The sequence below is a fragment of the Agelaius phoeniceus genome, chromosome 2 (assembly GCF_051311805.1).
Source record: "Agelaius phoeniceus isolate bAgePho1 chromosome 2, bAgePho1.hap1, whole genome shotgun sequence".
Taxonomy (NCBI): domain Eukaryota; kingdom Metazoa; phylum Chordata; class Aves; order Passeriformes; family Icteridae; genus Agelaius; species Agelaius phoeniceus.
The window spans coordinates 65442953-65465212 of record NC_135266.1 but is presented as its reverse complement, the minus strand read 5'-3'; positions in this window follow the sequence as shown (position 1 = coordinate 65465212).

The following is a 22260-nucleotide window of genomic DNA, read 5'->3' as shown; positions in this document are numbered from 1 at the left end:
GCAGCCCAGCCACCAGTACCCAGGAAAGCTGCCACGTTGTGACAGTGAAGAAATTCATACAGGTGCAGTGCAAGCAGCATGACAACTGCACAGCTAGGGTACAAATGCAAGCTGGGGAAGAAAGCAGGAAAAACAAACAACTGCTTCTCAGTTCATGGCATATGGCAAACACTGGAGACTGTAAATGCTTGTTGATTCAAAGGCCCCGCTGATTTCAAAGTGACCAGCTGGCAGCAAGTTAATATCTGGGCCATTTAAGCAATCTTCAGATGATGACACAAACATCAATTCCCTTGAGGACCTACTGGCAATTTTCCAGTATTGTAAGGGATCACTTACTCAGACAAGACACACTGCAGGTGACAACCAGAGGAAAGTGTTTGCTGGGTACAGCGATATTGCAAAAGGGACAGACCTATGACAAGGATGCTGGGACAAGAGAAAACCCAGTTCACTGTGTTCACACACACTGTGGCACTCATGAGAGGAAAGAGAGCCTCAGAAGGTCAAGGCTATATGAGAAAATTGCTACCTACAGTTTACACCCAGAGCTAAACCAGTGGCTGCATTATTTTACGGATCAACTGGACTGCCACAACTGGCCATCTGGCCCCTGGAGGAGGAAGTCCAGTGTCATTCAGAGCTGGGCCCACTGCAAAATAGAGCCACCTTGACACAAAACACACCAGGAAGCAAATTTTCAGACTACATCAAGTTGTGTCAGTTTGTCAGTCTGCTGGAGGGCAGGAAGGCTCTGCAGAGGGATCTGGACAGGCTGGATTGATGGGCTGAGACCAACAGCATGAGGTGCAACAAGATCAAGTGCCGGGTCCTACACTTTGGCCATACCAAACCCATACACTGCCACAGGCTGGGCAGAGTGGCTGGAGAGCTGCCTGATGGAAAAGGACCTGGGAGTGCTGGTCAACAGCAGCTGAACATGAGTCAGAGTTGCGCAGACGGCCAAGAAGGCCAATGCACCCTGGCCTATGTCAGCAATAGTGTGGCCAGCAGGACCAGGGCAGGGATTGTCCCTCTGTATCGGCACTTGTGAAGGCACACATTGAAACCTGCATTCAGTCATGTGCCCCTCACTACAAGAAGGACATTGATGGGCTGGAGTGTGTGGAGGGAAAGGCTATGGAGCTGGGGAAGAGTCTGGAGCACAGTTCCTATGAGGAATGGCTGAAGGACCTGGAGGTGTTTAGCCTGGAGGAGGTTCAGGGGAGGCCTTGCTGCTCTTTACAACTACCAGAGAGGAAGGTGTTGCCGGGTGGGATTCAGTCTCTTCTCCCAGGAAACCATGACAGGACAAAGGACAAAGTCTTAAGCTGCACCAGTGGAGGTTTAGGTTGGATATTAGGGAGAATTTCTTCACAGAAAGGAAGATTAGTTATTGGAATGAACTGCCCAGGAATGTGGTGGAGGTTAAAAACCCTGAAGGTTTTTAAGGAGAGACTAGGCATGGCACTTAGTGCCATGGTCTTGTTGACGTGGTGGTGTTCAGTCAAAGCTTGGACTCGATGTTCTCAGAGGTCTTTCCCAACCTAATTGATTCTGTATGAGAGCCTGGTCAGAAGAAGCTCAGAAGGACAGCTGTCTAGTTTGCTTTCAGCAAAATCTCTGTAGGGTGGTTTGGAGTCAGCACAGTGTAGACTGCCTCAGCCACTAACTTGAAATTACCTTCTTTCCATGCTCCTGGCCTCATGGTCCCACCCTTGCTCTTCATCAATTTCTATGAGTGAGACTGTGAACTCCAGAGGCTCCATGGTCCCACAGAACAAGGGGCACCCAGGAGTTTGCTAGCAGTAGTATAAAGAATAAACAGGCACTTGTAGTCCACTCAGCTGGGATGCTTGGGTAGGATTTGTCTCCTTTGCTTAACATGTCAAGACCAAAGACACCTAAATATGAGGCAGTGACTTAACATCCCTTTATAATCACTTTAATAGATAATTTTTTAGCAAGCAAGTCATCTGGATGCCTTTGGTCATCTGAGTGAGGGTATGACAAATTGAACCCAAGAGCTGCTATTTCTCTTCATGGACAGCAGCAGAGAAGGCAGTGATACTCATGGGAATAGAAGAGCAGGAGCACTACCTACGCATCCCCCAGAGCTGGATGGAGAGCACGAGAAAGGCACTCTGTGAAACCTCTTTGGTCATCCCAGTCTGAATCAGCAGAATCTGTAAAAATTTAGCAAAATTCGTGGGCAGTATTTCTTCATGTCTACAAATACAGCTCTCATTAGATCGGTAAAGCAGCTGGATATTTTTGAATCCATGAGCTGCCAAGGTTACTTCATATACAAGTGGGTGTCAAATAGAGACTGCAAGAAAATCTCTGTCTATAGGTGATTTTTAATTTATGGTGATAAAAATTGTGAAAACAGTTGTTATATAAGCTAAAACTTTTTAGCAGATGGTAAGAAAAAAGAATGCATAACAGTAAAATAAAAGGCAGGTATTTGCCAGACTTACACACAAGGACCTTAAGGAAGGAAAATGTTCTTGCTTCTGCCTTGTGAATGAAGAAATAGGCTTTGATAACCATATAAATGAAAACCATGTGTCACTGGATTGAGTTTGTGGACCTGGAATAGAGAAAAAACCCAAAACCACAAATAAAACAGATGCTCTCATCATGACTGGTTTCTGATTCAAAGACAGTTCCCCAGCAGCGTATAACTCACAGAAAGTGAAGCTAGGAGGAAGTCCAAGTTTCCATGAAGCAACAGGGAATATGGCATTGTGCAACAGCGTTTTCAAACTGAATGTACATTTAGGCGTTGCCCAATCAAATGATAGCCAACAATGCATGCAATGAAAAACTGATTGAATCTTGCTGTAAGACAACACAAATGACGCTATTAAATATCTTAATCTCCGAGCTGACAGAATTGTGGCATGGTGTTCTGTCAGTAGAAGCTATAATGAGGCAGTGGTATTACACAGGCATTACCTCTTTGAACTTCTAACACAAAACTGGAGGCTGAAGGAATGGCATGTGGCATCATCAGCCAGTATTTTTCAGGCACAGGAATTTTCTCACACATCCAACTGTAGGTTAGGAAACTCTCTTCTTAATTACAGGAGATGGAGAAGCACTTCTCTTCATACTCTAAACTTTTTCAATGAGTATTTTCAATCTTCATGATTGGGATCGAACTGGTTAATTTATGAAAAAGCAGAGCAGCTCAAGCCCCACAAAAATTATAGAGCTCTTATGCTTTTCTGTGAAAACCCATGAAAGCAGAAGACCAGAGAGCAGCAAGACAACTGCTCTCCATTAGAAGTTATCCTCACAGACATCAGGGCGGACTGATTCTCCTCCCATTTTCATGAACAAGTCTGAAGAGGATTTTCATTAAAGTAAATGAGAATAGACTGAGTGAAAATAATTAACATGAAATTATGTGATGTACTGAACAGCAATATTCTCAGAAGAAGGTTAGATGCATTTTGAGAAAGTATGAACTAGTGTACCACAATTTACTGGAATGCAGGTGGAGATACGTGGAAGAGCACAGTATCTATATAAAATCACATAGATGATTTGATAATGCTTTTCAAACCTATGAATCCATTAATTGTTTCAGGAGAGTACAGCAAAATGCTCTATTAAAAAGAGCAGCTGCTCTGTGAGCACACTGATGCTCTCAAGCAGCCAGAGCAAAACCAGATGAGTAGCACGCAGTCTGACTGGAGGGTGTGTGCTGTGCACTCTCATGGGAGGCAGCTCTGCTGGCCCCCCAGACCCCAGGGCTCCTGGGAGCACACCTCTCTTTTGTAATTCCCATTACACCATCACTTACCTGATGCCAAGCCCCTTAACTTTGTCTTGATCCATTTAAACTCTGCCTTACAAATGTGGTGTTTGAAGAAAACTGTTTAAAAACAATCCACACAGGAGAGATGAATAATGTTGGATTTCAGGCAGTTTTCTCTGCAAACAGGAGTTTAAATTTCTTTTGGTAATAACCCCTTTTGACTTGCCCACATGTAGACAGTAATTATTACTGCTTTTTACAGCTAGGGTATTTTCATCCCAACACTTCTCATTCCCTCTCCCACATAGACAGTCTTTGAAGCAACAATAACAAGTACCAGCTTCCCTAGGCCAGTTTGCAAATGTGCCTCAAGGCTGAAACAGTCAGAGCAGGCTTAGTAGGTCAGAATTGGATTTCCCAAATATGAACCATTCCAGAAAAAAAGTCTTTTTCTTACTGTTAACTTATTAATCATTAGAGAAAAGGAGAAGTATTGGGAGGTAGCTGTCAGTCGTTCCCCCCCACCCCTGCTCCATGTGAATTATGCATGGAAAATAACTGCACAAAATGCTCTGGCTCTGCTGAAGTCAACATGTATTTTGCCACCAGCTTCCAGCAGAGCCACATTTTCACCCACTGTCTCCAGAGTGACATCTCATATGTCACCATTTACTAGTAGCAGCACAGAGTTCACCACCAGGCCTGCCATTGCCATATAAAACATAAAGGAAAGCTGAGGTATCTCTGTGGGATCTGGCAACCCCACAAAACTCATCCAGATTTGTTTGTTTTTAATTACCATTACAGTCAAGGGCACTAAAAACTCTGTGGAGTCTGGGAACATACTGTTTTGGTTGCCCTCAGACACACATTATCCCAGCACAGCTCTGCAAGCTGCATGGTAGCGGTACTCAGCTGGAGGAGCTCCAGTGGGACCAGAGCCAGGGGGCTTCAGCCACGGGACCTCATCCATTTCCTACCTACCAGAGGGGAGACTGACACTTCAGCTTCCTCACATATCCCTGGGCACTCTCTCAGGACCCTCACAGGGATTGATGTGTCACCCTGAAAATGCACCCAGGGCTGCATGTTCTGGCTTCTCTCTAAGTTCAGTCTGGATGCTGTTGCTCTCTGTCCCTAGACAGATGTGAGAACTGTGCCTCACCTTGGCCACAGCAGGCTCAGGGAACATGAGCCTTTGGATAAGCTGAAGGAAAGACAGACAGAACAGGCAAGCAGTGTGATCACTGGCAAATTTGTTAAAGACAAGTTCACAATGGGCACAACTTTGTTCTCACACCTGGAGATGCAGCCATTCAGTCCCTTGCTGATAGACCCAAGTTAAAGCCCCCATTCATCCTCAGCTGAAGCATTTTGTTCTTCCATTTTCTAATGCAGTCAAACCTTGGTGATGAAAAGCACCCCAGCAGATGTATTGCCATGAAAATGCTGCTCTAATGAACTGGCAGGAAAGACAGCTTCACAGAAAGAAGATCTCTGAGCAGCCCGATTCACAATTACTCTTCACATCCACAGGCTCTCATGCTAATTAGGAGTGACACCTTTAATTACCAGTATTGAAACCCTCAAGGGCCAACAGATCACAGCCTAAATCCGTGATATTGTCAACCCAGAAGGCAGCTCAGCAGTTGGGTTCGGGGTTGGCTTTTTTTTCCTTGAGTCAGTGGCTTGTTTCCCTGTGACGCCTTGAGAAAAGGTTTATTTGTGTAATGTCTACAAACCTAAAATAACAGGGAATATTTAAATTGAGGTAGAGGGCAATTTAAAGCCCAGCTAAAACTTCTCTGCTGAAATCACTAATGGTAGGAGAAATGTGTATTTCCAACACATAATTAGGAAGAGACAAAAAGAGGGTGTGGAGTCTTACTATGGAATGTTAATTACAAGCAGATCCTGAATCCCCGGGTTGAGTTCCAGCCAGCTGAGGACACATATTGAAATGTACTTAGTGATATACTCATTTCTACTTAATTACTTGTGAGACAAAGCAGCCAAAGGATATTTCTTTAGGATGCAGAGGATAGCTCTGAGAAGGATTGATAAATGTAAAAGATAGATAAAGTAATAACAGTCCACCTACTTGCCACTGAAGGGAATTTCACAACAACATTTTTTCTAGTGCTCTGTGTTGCCTATTTTACTGTCCTATGTGATAAGGTTTCCACCATTTCCCTTGGAAGATTAGATAAGTTTCATGGCCAGGATTTTTTCTCCCTGTGATATTCGGCCTGTGTTTTCTTCTCTTTTTTTAGAATTCAACTGTGTTTTTCTGAAAAATAAAACCTTACCATAATAATATCTCTCTCTTTTCATTAACTCATTAACTGCACCCAAAGGATCTTTTGAAAAGAATGTCTAGAAAGACATTTTGGTTGAATTAAACTCATTCTTTTCCAGGCATGGGTGCTGGAGGAGCAACCAAGCAGAGCAAAATACCTGAGTGGGGAAGAAAGTGGAGGCTACCTAAAGACCCTTGAGACCTCCCAAATTTTATAGTGTCTGAGCTGCCTGTTCCATGTACCCTATGCAGCTCAGTGGAGGCATTTTCTGTGCTTCAGATCATGCAACAGGACGAAGTGGCAGAAGGTGGCTGGTAAAGACTGGCAGCCAAGCTACTCATCCTCACCTGCACACAGGTACCAAAGTCTCCTTAAAACATATCCCTGCATGGACTTTTTCAATTGATCTTAAATGGCAGGTGATGATTCAAGCAGCTGCCTTAGCATGAAGTGATGATGAAGAGGCTGTGCTGCAAATACAAGAACTTCAGGCTGAGGTACATAGGGCAGGAGCCAGTTACATGGTCCTCAAGGGCATGGCACAGGTTTGCATTGTGTGCTTTGTACATAGGTTCAATTCCTCCCTGTAAGTCACTAGGAGCTTGCTGCCCTCATCCTCCTTCCTACCCTACACTTTACCCCATGAATTTTTCTGCTGCAGGACTATCTCCATGGTAAGACAGTTAGTCAAGCCTAGACTCTCTTACTTAAAGGACACATGTAGATTTCCCATCTCAAAATCAGACAGTTTGGAAATGCTAATGCCACACCAGGCAGAGATGCAACCTGTGTCTGTAAATACATTCGAAGTCAAGTGGACAAAATCACATCCGACATGATCAAAGTGCAGCATCAGTTGATTGCCGTCCAGCAGACAGCAGAAATATCCAGTCAATTTATTGCTCCCAAACACATCAAGGATCTGAGGCGATAGCCAGAACCTGGAAGTAACCACTGCTATCCTAAATCCTCTTGAAGACAGCACATTTCCACAGGCTAACAAGGCATGATGGCTCAGCTGTCACGATGCACAAGGTACAAGGTAACACCACATGTTCCGCAGCCCTCCTGAGAAGCAATGTGTACTGGCTGAGAATGCCTCCTTGCACTTGTGATCATCCAGGTGAGGAGGGGCCCCTCTCACAGCAAGCGGATTTGCATTGGGTCATAAAAGACACACAGATGTCACACGTGTCTGTTGGTAAGTGGCTGCTTGGCTTTAGGGTAAATGCATGAGCAGACAAAGCCAGGGATAAAGCAAAATGTTGAAAATCACTGAAAAATAAGAAAGGGAGAGAAAGTAGAAAAAGTGTAGTGTAGATGAAAATTGTTATCAGTTCTTTCTCTAAATCTGCCACCTCTTCACTCCCTAAAACCCTTAAAAAAGAGGATACTGACCCTGCTGTCTGAGTCATATGCCACAATCATCTCTGAAGTACCAAGAAACAACAGAAGACATCTGAACAAAACCAGGTAGAGCACTGGTTTCCTGGACCACTAAGGCCAACCTGAAATCCCACTGGCAACAGTCTTTTCTTGACAGAAAAGGAGCCCCTACACAGGAAGTGGTGAATCTGAGGCAGCACACAAAAATGGAACTGGGATCTGAATGCCAGGACTGCATCTCAATCCAGATAGATACTATGAATTGAAAAATTAGAAGAAGTGAAAACCATGCAGACCTCACCCAAAAAGGGATCAACTCTTCTTCTTCACTGGAATAGCCCCTTGGTTGTAGGTGTGGTTTTCAGCCCTGTCCCTGTCTTTTTCTTCCATGGTATTTGCTAAATCGTGCCCAGTCTCTGTTTATCTCTCTCATCAGTCAACACCTTTCAGACCACCTTTGCATCTCTCTTGTTCCACACCCTGGACATGTGGGACAACAGAGGCCCAAAGAGGAATCACAGGGATGAAATGGAGACAGGGAAGAGGGCATAAAAAGAGGTGCAAAACAGATCCACCCTCACTGCAGTGGGTTATGTAGAATATCTGAAAGGATCATGGGAATAGTGAGTACAGGCAAGCTCAGCATAAAATCTGGAGTGACTGATTTAGTCCTCTTCCCTTTGAAGAGGCCTGCATGAAGCTAACAGTAGTCTAGAAACCAGGAGGAATCTCTCTTCTTGACCTGGAGAAGTGGGCACATAGGAAAGAATATCATGTGGCTTAACAAGAACAAGTGCAAAGTGCTGCACCCCCTGGTATCAACACAAGCTGGGGATGAACAGATTGAGAGGAGCCCTATGGAGAAGAACTTGGAGTGCTGGTGGGTGAGAGGCTGGACATGATCCAGCCTTGTGCACCCACAGCCCAGGTAACCAAACATGTCCTGGGCTGCACCCAAAGCAGTGGGGCCAGCAAGAGAGGGAGGGGATTCTGCCCCTCTGCTCTGCTCTGCTCTGCTCTGCTCTGCACTGGTGAGACCCCACCTGCAGTGCTGCATCCAGCTCTGGGGCCTCCAACACAGGAATGACATGGACCTGTTGGAGTGAGTCCATAGAAGGATCACCAGGATTATTAGAGTGCTGGAACACCTCTCCCATGAGGAAAGGATAAGAGAATTGAGATTCTTTAGCCTGGAGAAGAGACGGCTTTGGAGTGACCTAATTGTGGCCTCCCTGAAGGGACCTTACAAGAAAGATGGAGAGAGACTTCTTACAACTTTTATAGTGACAGGACAAGGGGGAATGGTTTTAGACAGACAGAGAGTAGGTTTAGGTGAGATATTAGAAAGAAATTCTTTACTGTGTGGGTGGTGAAGTACTGGAACAGGTTGTATTTACCTACATGCCATGGTGGAGCAGCTGAAGAACAGGGAACAGAATAAGGTACTCTCTGTCAGGTGAAAAGATGGAAGCATTGAACATCTTTTCAATACTTAATGGGACTTTATAAAAAAGATGGGGACAAAGTTTTTGTCAGGACATGTTGCTGTGGAATAATGGGCAATGGTTTTAAAATAAAAGAGGGTAGATTTAGACTAGATATAAAGAAGATATTTTTAATTATGAGGAAAACTGGAACATGTTTCCCAGAGAGACTGAATATCCCATCCCTGGAAACATTCAAGGTCAGTATGGATGGGGTTCTGAGGTACCTGATGTAACTGAAGATGTTCCTGCACATTGCAGGGAAGGTTGGACTGAATGATCTTTAGAGATCCCCTCCAACCTAAACTAACCTATAATTCTGTGATATTTTAGGGGTTTTTCACTTGCTGGAATCTGAGACACAGTGATTAGAGGTGTTTTTATACTAAAGAAAATTTTCCCAAGTTAGTGACCATCACTGATACTAAACTTGTCTAAGGAAGGTTAGGTTTTGCTGTACCACAGCTAGAGGCTCAGTAAAAACAAGCTGGCTATTTTTCCTGCTTCCCCCTATCACACCAAATGTGTCTCTCCACAGCACCCAGACTCAAACACATACCCCAGCTACATCCTAGCACTACACTGGAGCAAGAGTGGAGTGTGCAGCAAGTCTCTTCTGCCCCCCCACACTATGGTTTCTGTGGAAAAGAGGGAGCACTTCAGTGTAATTTGGGCCCCAAATCCCCAGGTAAGCTGCAGCAGGCATGAAAGGCACTTTTCTAGAAAACGCTATCTAAGGCCACCTGCCCAAGAGCACAGAGTCTGTGGGAACCCAGCAGTGACCCATACCCTTATTTGCATCCTCCCTCATGATTTCTCTCTTACTTCCTTTGTCTGTTTCAGAATGACTCAAGCAACAGCACTTGCTCATCCAAGACAAAGCACTGCCTGGTCAAGCAGTGTATGACCCGGTCTCATACTCAGCACTTGCCTGGGAAAGCATTTGTGACAACAATGCTTATACCACAAGAACAATGTTTCACTTGTAAAATTGAAAAATGCCAGATTTATCTTTGCTTGAGCAACTTTAATCCTTTCCTTTCTCATTCAACTCTCTGATGCATGGAAGCAGGTTTGCCCTTGCCTATGCAGCAGATGACAGATATCATCTCCATCTTATAGGAGAGCAACCATGCCAGAGAGCTCAAATGAGACACAAGAATGACAGACAAAAGCTACAACCAAACAGAAAGTTTATGCTCACACCAATAAATTCACGAGAGATGCCTCTGCCTCCTGCCTGGCCAAGGGACACAGTCTGGCTCATGCAGAGCCTGCTAAAAGCCCAGCCTGCCTGTCACCACCCCAGGGAGTGCTTGGCCATGAGCTTCTCCTAGGCTCTATCTGGTGCCCCACTGGCCCTAAGATAAAACTGTAGATTCTGGATAACACAAGGGTTGTCCTGTATTGGAATTAAATCCCAATACTGCCAGATGGAACGTGCCTGGGCTCGTCTGGGCCTTGCTGCTTGACCAAGGGCAGCAGCTGTGGCGGTTTCACCTCAGAGACACCTTTGGCTGGCTGGATGCTGCAGCTGGGCACTTGGAACAAGTCCAGGCAAGCAGGAACTCAGGTTTACCTCTGGTGGAGAGGCCTCAAGGCGAGGTGAAGGAAAGGAGTTGGGTCCTGCTGAGGGTTTCCATCCAGAGCTTTATTCCTGGCCCACAGGCCTCTGAATCCAGCAACAGCTCCAACAGAACCAAGAACCGCGTGGTTGCAGTGTCTTTTAACCCCAGGGAGAGGGGGAGGGAAGGGGTAGGGATCCCACCAACCAGGTAAAGGGGGGGAAGTCTCAGAGGACAAATGGCACCTGGATGGCCCAGTGTCCCCAGGGCTGAGAGGCATCTTTTGAACTTTGCCAGTCACACAATGCTCTTTCTGGAATGCCAAGATTGACAGACAGCTCTCAGCAGGAGGCAAGGGGAGGGGAAGGGAGAGGGTATTGGCACACCTGGGGAAGGAACTGGGATAGCTGAAACAGGGTTTTACATCACACTGCAACAGTCCTGAATGCCAGCAGAGTGGTGCTTCTATAGCACAGACCAGGTGGATGAAGGGTGTTGCATGCCCAGAGGTGAGGAAGGTGCTGCAGGTGCTGAAGGGATGGTGTTGGCTGGGATGGATAGTATGGGAAATGTGGGGGACCTTACCCAACACTGCTTCACTTGTGGGTCTGGCTGGGAGCAGTCCTAGAGAGAGTCGTTCCCAGATTTTCCTCTGCAGTGTGGGTGGCCAGGACTCATCCTTGGTTTACTCCCTGCCCTCTTTTATTCAGGGATGCAGGAGCATCCTTACAGTGACTGGGTGCCACCTCAGAGGTGACTAAATAGCATGATCCAGAAGCAAAAGTAAAGAGTAAAAATGCTCCAAACATCCAAAGATAAGAAGCCCTCACACTGAAGCACTGAGATGTTCTCAAGCCAGGATTTGGTTTACTTTTCCCTCTAGCTGTAGTTAGTAAGTAGCTTAATTTATAAACAGGTATAAACCTAAGTAGCTTTTGTTCTACACCAGGCTTCTCATGCCACTCCTTAGTCTTAGACAGCATGGACTGCTTATTCATGCTCTTAATTTCCCATTTTTCCTTTTTGATAGGTTTCTGTCTTTGAGCAGGCAGGTAGAGCCTTCAGTCTGTCCCTACTCACAAAGACTTAATTCAACCAAGAACCTTTCTCTGAGTACAGTTCTTGTTACAGCACCCTGTTATCACCGAACACAGGCTGTAGCAAAGCCATTTACCATTTATTAACAGATCCCAGGAGAAGTTATTTTCCTGTTTGCATACAATGTGTGTATTGCCCTCTGACTTTTCTATTGCATCAGAGCTGTCACTGAAATGTGGAGCAAATTATGTGCTGTAAGGTTCATGGTCCAGCCACATAACGGCACAAATGACATTCCCATGCAGGCTTGTCCCCTTCAGAATGCAAAACTGGAAATAGCTGTTTTAAAACTGTTTTAATTCTCTAGAAACAGAAGTGTTACAGACGGAATGAGAAATCTTAAAATCTAATTTTCAGCACCACAAGCAATGTTTCCCACCTAACCTATAAAAGCAGTTTAAATGGAGCTGGGAGTTGCTTAGAGGTTTTTCGACAAAGGAGTATGTACAAAGGTATCTTTACTTGGCCTATGTATTTAGGAACTTTCAATTGAGTAAAACTACCTTTTTGTTTTGGAGAGAAGTGTATCATTAAGTTAACTAAAAGCACCACCCATTCCAGCTGACTTTACAAATTTGGCACATCCAGCATGTGTGATAAACTGAGTGATTTCCAAGTGTGACCCAGCACTTGCGTCACATTCCAAGCTGGCCCTCAGTGAAGAGGGCTCTAAGTATTTTTTCTGCTTTTGTAAGACTCTACAGCCTGACTATTCCACTAATAAAATGAATGTTCTACCAGCCAGTAATATCAAAAAAGCACCTTTAGATCAAATGAAAATTCTTCCTAGTGACCTAAAAAGATGACTGTGTCATGCATGATTTCGGGTAAGTACCAGCATTGCCTCTTTGCTAGTATCTGACTATACTCTAAAATTCTGATCTATTAAGAGCAGGGAATAGAAAGTGTTCTCATGGGACCCATACATTACCTGACTGGGCTGAATTTCTGGGTAATCCTGAAGCATAGCTGGGAAACAAGGAAAACTGCAAATCCCTGTGGGAGTCCCTCCGAATCTGCCACAGGTGCCTGCAGATGCACCCGCTCTGTGAATTGTGGGGGTAGACAGAAGCCAGGATAGACACCTGCTAGAAAGAATAAGTCAGAAAAGTGGAAATAGTCAGATGCTCCATTCTCCAGAGAGCCTGGTCTGGTGCAGTACACAGCTGCTCCATGTGCTCTCTTGTTGAGGAAAGCCCTCCTCAGCCACATTATAAAGATCCTTACGGAGGCTCTCCTGAAATCTCAGGTGACCTGCATTTCTAAGGGAGGCTTACTTTGCAGGTCAGATGAGGATGAATATTATTTTCATTTTTTTTCTTGAAGCTATGAACTTCTGTTTTCTTGACCCACACAGCTGTCTCAGTCCTGAGTCTGGGATTAACCTGCCTTTCTGCTCCTAGCTCATTCAGGAGGTTTTTATTCCAGTAGGTTTGCACCTATCTTACACATGGGAGGGTAGACTGATGGCTGTAGCATTTGCCTGGAAACAGGAACTCCTTTTCAGTAGCAAAAACAACTGGCTGGAAGGAAAAATGTCATAACTGTACGTCAGGCTTGCCAACAGCTGTTTCACTGCTTTCTGCATGGTCACACCAGGGGCCATGGGACACTGCTCTGTACCTGAGGCTGAGAGCACATTTATGGATCACTTGGAGCAGCTGCCCAGCCAGAAGAAGTTCTTTCCTACCACAAAATAAAGACATATTTTTAGCAGCAACAAAAATAGATTTCAACGAGTGTCTTAAAAACAGATAGAATTTCACATTCCTCTTTGATACTTAACAGGGATAAAAAGTACTGGGCTAGCACACCTCTTAGTGTAGGAACCCCAAGTGCTCTGACAATGTCTGACATGGGATGGTTGCACAAAAAAATACAAAATAAACATCATGCAGAAATACAATTAATCAAGAGAGCCTTTTTTGACACAGGAACTTTCCACACCATAACAGTGTGGCAAGCCAGTCTGTGCATGAAGGCCATTCATTCTAGGGGCACATTTATAGAATCATAGAATAGTTTGCATTGGAAGGGATCCTTAAAGATCATCTAGTCCATCTCCTATCAAAACAGATGTACCTGGAAAGGGACTTGTGGCCTCTGGAATTGATGATGTTAGAGGATAGATCATTCATCCCTTCACTTCTTTTTGAGCCATCAGAGGCCAGGCACATTCAGATCACACTGCAAAGTCCATCTCCACTTTTGCTGGGTGCTAAGAGAGGATCCAGACATAAAGAGAGAGACCAGCATTCCCAATCTGTTGTTGTCTGCAGAGCACATGTTAGTCAGAGGGATGGCAGTGTGGAAAGGAGGTCAGCTATCCCAGCCCCAAACTGAAAACCAAAGGAACGGCTTCAAAACTGGGAGTAGTAGGAAAGACTGAAATCATACTATTTGAGGGCAGACTCTGCCAGTGCCTCATAAAGTCTCCTCTTGATCCTTGAGCTACCTCTTTGAAACCCAAATAGGAAGGCATTACCTTAGGAGTGAGACATCCCTGCAGTGATAAAAGGAGATGCAGCTGCTGTTTTAAGAGCAGTGTGTTGGGGATCACAATTAGCCTGAGTTTAAACAGTGGCTGCAAAGAAGCAGGGTGGGATTGAAGATGGTGCAAAGCAAAGCAGACATCCCAGGACCAGCTGCCTTTGAAGTTGCACTGGAACTGGGGCAGTGTAAACACATCACTACCAGAGAGAAAGAGCCCTGCCAAAGAGACCCATGAGTCCAGAGTCGTGCTGGGAGGACACACAAGGTCACTCAGTGTTCAGCCAAAGATTTCCACATCACATTTTGCTTGGCTGTCCCATGAAGGAATTAGGAAAATGAGGATGATGAGGAGGATGTGGCATTTTCAGTCAGCACAGCTGTAGGCAGAGGGGCAGGGAAACTTGTTCTTCAGGACACGTCTCATGCATGGGGGCTGCAGGCTGAAGAAACCCCTTGTCCATTTGACAAGGAGTTACTTGCCTGCAATGAAACCCATAGAGACTGTTCATAAAACGCAGAGCTTTTAGCAGTATGTGACAGCATCCAGAGCACATCTGGGAAGTGAGGAGCTGAGATGTGTGCAACATAGAGAGAAGCTCGTGAGGAGGGCAGGGGCCAGCACCTGAGCCTTCCCTCTGCCTTGAGCCAAGCGAGAAAGGTGCCTGAATTAGTGCTGAACAGCTGCTCTGGTATTGGGGGCAGTGTGAGAGACCACCTTGTATGCAAGACTAACTTAGACTTGTTTTCAAGACTTTGTATGGGCACTGGTAAACTGCTAAAACAGCCAAAACATAAATTCAACTGGACAATTCAGCTCACTTGAATTAATTTGCCCACTAAATAAAGAGTTCCTCTTTACTGTCTCTGCTTGGCTGCTGTACAGCATTGCACAAAACATTACTCCAGCTTTTGCGGCATTTCTCAATGGGAGGAACTTGCTGCTTACATATCCTTCCTCCTTTGTCTGGTCTCCTCGTGGCCTGATGAAATGTACTGGCAGGTGTGAAGGTTTCCACTCTTACCTGAAAGGGTCACTTCTAAGGACTGAGTTTTTGTATCACAACCCAAGAGTGATTCCTAGGCTGTATTGCCACATTCTTATGAAACAGGCAAAGCTTTCAAGATTTCCTCACACAGGTAACAAATATGCCAAACAGTGGTGGAAACGCAGGTTCACGGTACTGCTGGGTAGATTTTATTCTGGTCAAAACATCTTTACAGGGCCAGTAAAAACAGAAACAGCCACAGGTAAACATTTCATGGAAATGTATCTCCCCAACAGACAAAGGAGACCTTCCTGAAGCAGAATCTCTCCGTGACTTCCTTGGCTTGCAAGCAGGGACACATCTACTTTACATCTGTGCACAGACACACATAGCTGTGCACATGCAGAGATATATTTATACAGACACATTCATACGCACACAGGTGACTATATATACACACATGGATGCCTGTGTATATATGACTGACTGCACTTGTGTCTCTGCATATATAATTTATTATGTTCTGCTGTATTTTTGACATTTGTTATGACGTCTATAATTTGTGGTCGGAGAAGGCTGAGCCATGAAATGTGGTGAGCCAAACTGGTTTGCATGTCTTCACTGAAAAACAGAAGGTTGGTTTAAAAGACATTTTCCCCCCAGAAAATGTAATTTTAAAATCAGAAAAAAACCCTAGCTACTCTTTTTCAGTTTCTGAGTTCTCACACTGCAAGGGGAAAACATTCTCCTTTGCACACTCTCTTCATCTTTCTTGTTTTAGAAGCACAGGCCAAAGGCAGAAAAAGAAACAAAAGCTAAGAAGTAGACATAGGGTTTGGTCTTGGCTATTCCATTTCTTCACTTTCTTCTTTCATATTACTAGATGAAAAATAAGAGGTGATATTTTAGGAGTTACAGAAAGCTGGCCTGTCAGTTTGTTTTCTTGCCATCAGAATGATATCATGTTTTCCTAAATAAAAATAATTCATGAAAAATTTCCAACAAAAGTCTCTCAGTTTTTTTCCATGAAATGTGTGTTTACTGAGCAGCATAGCTCAGTGAACACTCCCTGCTCTGGCTACTAGGGAGGATGTCACAAGAAGCCCTTGGATGAGTGGGACAAACGTTGGACTTGGGACTAGCAGCACAGCTCCTGGCATCCAGGCTTCCAGCACTCACAGGGGCCTCAAGGGACCTGTAGCCAAGGAAAGTGGTGATTGTGCCTTTTCCCATCATCTGCTCAGGTCTTCATGCCCTGTGTGAGCACTTTCCAAAGGAGAAAATTGAAGAATTGATGAACAGTGGTCAGATCCAAGCCCAACCTTTGGGAAGAAAAAATCATAAACCTCTGTTGATCTCAGAGGATGGGAGGGTGAAAACTTATAATCTATACATGCTGAAAAGCAGGTTTGTAGCTATTCCAGGCTGAGTTCCATGTTCTTTGGGATACACCTAAGAATGGCCTGACTCCTCCACAACAGGCAATGCTACCATCACCAGAAAGCACTCATCATGGTTCAGGGAAGTGAAGAATTACTGCGAAATAACGTGATCCTTTAGCAGTGCAAACACCAGCCCTTTGGCCAAGGTGACTACACCTGCCTGGTAGTGTAGGAGGCCAGTTAAGGAGCAGGTGACAGGTCAGCAGTGCCAAGGGACCTGTGTGTCCCACTCCCATACCACCAGTAGCATTTTAGCACTGATCATTTTAACCTCAGAACAGCTCAGCCATCATTGAGCAGGAGGTAGGAAACAAATACACTGACAAAACTTGGATGAGAAAAAAAAACCCTGTGCCATCAGGCATAGTAGAATACAAATAAACCTTTAAGGAGAAAAAAACCCCAACTATCCAAGAAATTTAATGTTAGCAATGTATGAGTTCCCTCCTTCATCAAGAAGAGAGTTTTCTCTTTTTTTTCACACTAATCCTTGTGTATTTGAAAGCAGAGGTAGACAAACTCATCTCACCCAAGACTCCTTCATCTAGATACCAAACCTTGCCTTTGTAAATTAATATTTGTGTATCACAAGATATTAAACATCAAGGAACTGCTGTCTTAGGCATAATAAAATAGTTAGTTATCCGCCAAAACCACAAACCCTAGATTAATAACTTCAGAAGTAAAGCCAGATTGCTGGGACAGTATGTGGGAGAACAAAAAATACATGGGAACAGTAAGTGCACCAAGACTTTGAATTGTCTTTCAACTAAATTTGTACTCCCAAAAAAAGTTTTTGAATTATAAAAATATTTTATTCATTAAAATTGACTTATAAAGTAGTTTATTCTGTTTTGCTGTGATATAAATGTTTTTTTCTCTTTGAAAGAATAAGTTCTATAGGAGAAGAGAGTCATGTTCATATCCTCTTGTTTCAATACCTAATTCATCTTCTGTTCCTTTTTTCACATCTAGGAAATTAAAGTACAAGAGCCCAGAGAGAAAATGACATTCACAGAAAAGGATACCCTTGCATTTCTGGTCAAAAGAAGAAGGAGACATACCAATAAATGAAAGAGACGTTTTACCACCCTCTGAATCCCTAAGAGGAATAAAAAAAATATATACCCCAAATCAGAGTTGAGATATCGAGTAATGAGCTACCTTTGTTCAGACACAAGGGCAGATGAAAGTAAAATGTCAGTATCCTTTCAAGTGAGGAAAAACACAACTCCTTTCCCTAGGGGGAAAAAATCAAATTGTTATGTTTTTGTTTTTAATTTGGCTCCTTCGATGAGCAAATTTATTTACGTGTAGATTACCACCATTCCTACAGACATTTCAGCCCACGCTGCTTGGAGCCCACACTGTTCGTACAGGAGCTTGGCTCGCGGTTGCTCTGCCATGGCACCTCTGCCTGAAGCTCAGAGTGGATAATGCTTCCTCCATCTGTCCCACCAGGACAACACCATCGGGGCACACACCCTTCCTTGTGCCATCCACCTCAGGGGGCATCAGGGCTCCCAGGGCAGAGTGAGTGTTCCTGATTCCCCAGGCACCATCGGGCAGCCGTGGCTGCACCACAAACACCTTGAAATGTGCCCCCACGGATGGGTTGGATCCTGAGACCACTGGGATCCCTGGGAGCTGGCGGACTCCAGGTGGCTTTGGGTGGTTCACAGAAGAAGGGACCTACCAGAGCCACTGGAAATGCAATACCTGGAGCAGATATGTGTCAGAGATGGATTTAGAATCTGATCTATGACAGGTTCTGGAGAGACATAGGTTCCTTCTCCCTTTCCATAAACCTCTTATCCTACAGGACCTATTCAAGACAATACTTCCTATCTAAAGCTGTGGGATTTTGCAGCTCTGAAAGGAATCTGAGAGTTTTGTTCCTGAGGACCATGTCATGACAAACTCTATAATGGAAAAGTAATGACTTTGGAACAGGCTTATTTGAAAAAAAAATTGAATAAAATCTGGGCCCTTATCCAGGTAGAGATCTTAGCCTGGCATTCCATCTACATTCTTTCTGTTATTAAAATAATTTAGGAAACCAGGAAGCCTGTTCTGCACTCAATCATGTTAGCCCACGCCGTGTCAATTTGAATTCTGCCTGTGGTGATAACAGTTGAAAATCTGATGGGCCAGATACTGAACTGACAAAAATCGGCATTGCTCCATTACAATCAGTGAGGTTTTGCCAATTTACCCTTGTTAAAGATCTGGACCTCTACTTCTAGGCAGGCATTTTTCCAGAAAGCAGAACACTCTCCTACCTCTTTGGCAAAGGAAAAAATAAAGGAACAATTTAGTGATACTTAGGAGAGTGACATGACCATGATAATGCAACTTGAAAATTAAACCCTCGGCTTATTTTCAGCATACTTGAAGTTAACTAGAACCATGTTCAGGTTCTTCAAATGTGGTCAACAGGTAATATCTGGCACCATTTTTCAGTGTAGATGCCACCAGATTCCAAGTTGAAGATTATTTTTCCATTTTAGTTCATTAAGATGACTTAAGAAGTCTGTTAAAAAACTCCTGTGATGAAGAAAACAACATTTGCATGTGTAAACAGACACATAAAAACATTTTATCTTCCATCCAACTGCTTTTTCAAGACTAAAAATACTTCTGAAATTCATCTTTGCTGTAGAAAGTCCATAAGCCTGTGCAAATTAATGTTTTTGGTATTTGAGCATTGGCTGATCAGCAATCAGGACAGCTTAGCCTGATCCTGTGCACCACCCTGCCATAGCTCACCTGATGAGAGAACAGGGACAGGCAGTGCCTTCCCTACCTACATTATCCTTCTGTGCCTGAGAATGCTCCTCCTGACCTTCCTCAAGGTGACTCTGCAAGTCTGCAGCATAGTTGAAAATGTTAAGAGGACTGCACTGTGGACCACACTGCTTTGGCCAAGAGGCAAAACCTGAAAAGCGTTCATGGTTACACCTTCCCTCATCCTGTTACCATCTGCCATTGCAGGAAGAAAGGGAAAAAGAGTGGGGGGAAAGGATCTTTGAACTTCAGAGAGATATTTTCATCTGAAACATGACAGGTACTTTTTACTTGGGAAAAGGAAAAGAAAAATACATTTCCTACATGACTGATTTCATCAAAAGATTTGAGCTGGTTATAGCTCTTACACAGGAGCAGGGACTCAACAGTGATCACAGTTGTCTAAATGTGGCTTTGAAACTATCCTGAAGGTCTTGGATTCTATTAGTAAAGAAAAGGGCCCAGGATTTATCTGCAGCTCTAAAAGCAAATGACAAAGATTTTGCTTTTATCAAGCTAAACACCCTTGCCCAAGGGCTTCATGCAGAGCAGTCTCTGCTGTCCCGTGAGTCACACTCTGGAATTTGTGGGGACCCCACTTGCAAGAGCCAGCCAAACCCATGACCAGGGGAAATGCCCATAGTTCAGCTGTAAGGACAGTCACCAGACCATGCTAAATCCTGTGCCTTCACCCTGGAGCAACAGGAGCCTGCTCAGTTTTCTGTGCACTTACAGATCATCTTTGCAAGTCCTGGCCAACATCTGTGGCTGCTGCCACAGCCAATAACAGCGCTGAATGTGCACCGAAATGTCGTCTCCAACCATCCCCCTAACAGGCAGGACAACATTGCTGAAGGCGAGCCAATTCTTCCAAGCTTTTGAACAGCATGTACTCACCAAGAATAAGATGTGGATAGGAAATATTCCAACAGTTTCCCAGAAAGGCTAAGTCTGACCCAGTCACAACAGGACTAATACAGAGATATGAATGAGTAGAGAAAAGGCATTGTAGATTGAATGATAGCACTCAGTTTGTTTATTTGCATGTCCCCAGAGCACTAGCATGGCTTCAGTAATGCAAAGGCTTCAGGTCTGCCTGATGGAGACCTTCCCTTCGGAAGGATGACCTCCAGTGACAGCTCCCATACCAACCCCTCTGCAGAGAGCAGGGCTGTGAGGAATGCAGTGCAGCAATACCACCCATCAGCCCCAGCTACTGGCATAGGCCCTGCTCCGAGTTAACAGCTGATACAAGCAGCAAACAAGCTCATCAATTGATTCAAGTAAGCTGGACAATATCCAGCAAACCTTGCTTTTCCTTGGAGCAGAATGGAGCTGTGCACCTGTCTTTTTCTTGCCCCTCCTATCTTTGGTTTCTGCAGTGAGCTGTAGAGCCTGCTCTGACAATTCAGAGCTGAACTGAGACAATACTGGGTAGTGGGTTAGTCTTCATGCTTCAGCAGATACCATAAATCCTACAGTTTCTTTACTTGCTTTGCAGGACTTTCTGTTTTGTTTAGTTTTCAGAGCAGATAGAATTCCATTGATGGCATTTAAATGCATCCATCACAATGAACTCTAAGATGCAGGAAATAATATTTTCTTGTACTTAAGCATCTCAGGAGACTGCAGTGATCATATTAAAATTTTAATCACAAATTCCTTGTGTTTAAATCACAAAGGCTTCACTGTGCTAGAGAATTTTACAATATGAAATTCTTATAAATTTGTGGCAGATAGCAATTTTGTGTCTGGGAAATGTAAATCAGTTATTAATAAGCCAAATTGCTAACATCAAAACTGGTATCTATATGCAGGAAAGAGACAAAAATCTTTCATAGGCTTATAAAGTTCTACATGTACTAGCCTGAACAATTTTAATCCCTTTTTCCTGAACTGAGAGACATCAAACTGCATCTCATTCTACAGCAATATATCCATTTGATCCATGCACAGTATTTTAGGGCTTTGGAAATTATGATCTGAAAATTAATAGCTGAAAAACTATTCTGAAAGGCATATACATTTCAGACTTTATAATTAGAGACTACTTTTTGGTTCAGATGAATGCAGTTCTTGTACAGGCTTAAGGCAAGGCAAGAAGACAGTGAGGTCCAAAGCAAGCAGCAAGGCAAAGTTTACAGCATCCTCTAGACCCATGCAGGCTCCCCAACAGCTACAAGCACAGATCAGAGCTCAAGTCCTACACCAGCAATTCTGCCTTGACTTGAGCCTGTGCTCTGAATTTCAGAGCTCTCCTCGAATATACAATTGCACAAAACAAAACAATTGGGTTTTAGCAGCTTCCATATGTTAGGCTCCTAGTTGAGCTTAAGCACCTTGCTAACAGTACTTGAAATGAAAGTATTTTGCTATTTTTTTGAGTGTAATAAAAATCCATTACCATTGTCGAAGGGTGCAAAAGGGGGTGAGTAATACAGAGTGGATTCTGGGGATGAATTTGCAATGCAGCTAGAAACTGAGTATTTAGATTTTAAATCCCAGCTCATTATTGGAATTAATTCTGAATGTTTGCAACTCTTTGTTAATGCCTTCATAGAAAACTACATAGTTTGCATCACTATGAGATTGCCCAATTCCTTCACTTGCACAATTGTTCCAATAAGAGTGGACTTAGTCTTTGCAGGTGCAAGAGCATCTCCAAATAACACAAAAAATTCAATAAAGGAAATGGACCTTATTGTATGAGTAGCAATGTACAGGGTGGTGGTTCTTCTGCTTGCTGATTTTTTCAGCACAGCTTAAGAGATTTGGATGGAATTGCCATGAAGATTTAAATTTAAATGTAGGGCAGAGGCAGATAAACTGATTAATTAACTGATCAATTCCATAAGGAGCTTAATGCATATCTTGTAATTTTACAGAGGAAGGCGTGGGATGTAGTGCTGTCTTCAGGAAGGTATCTCCTCGTGTTGGAGTGTGTCCCATG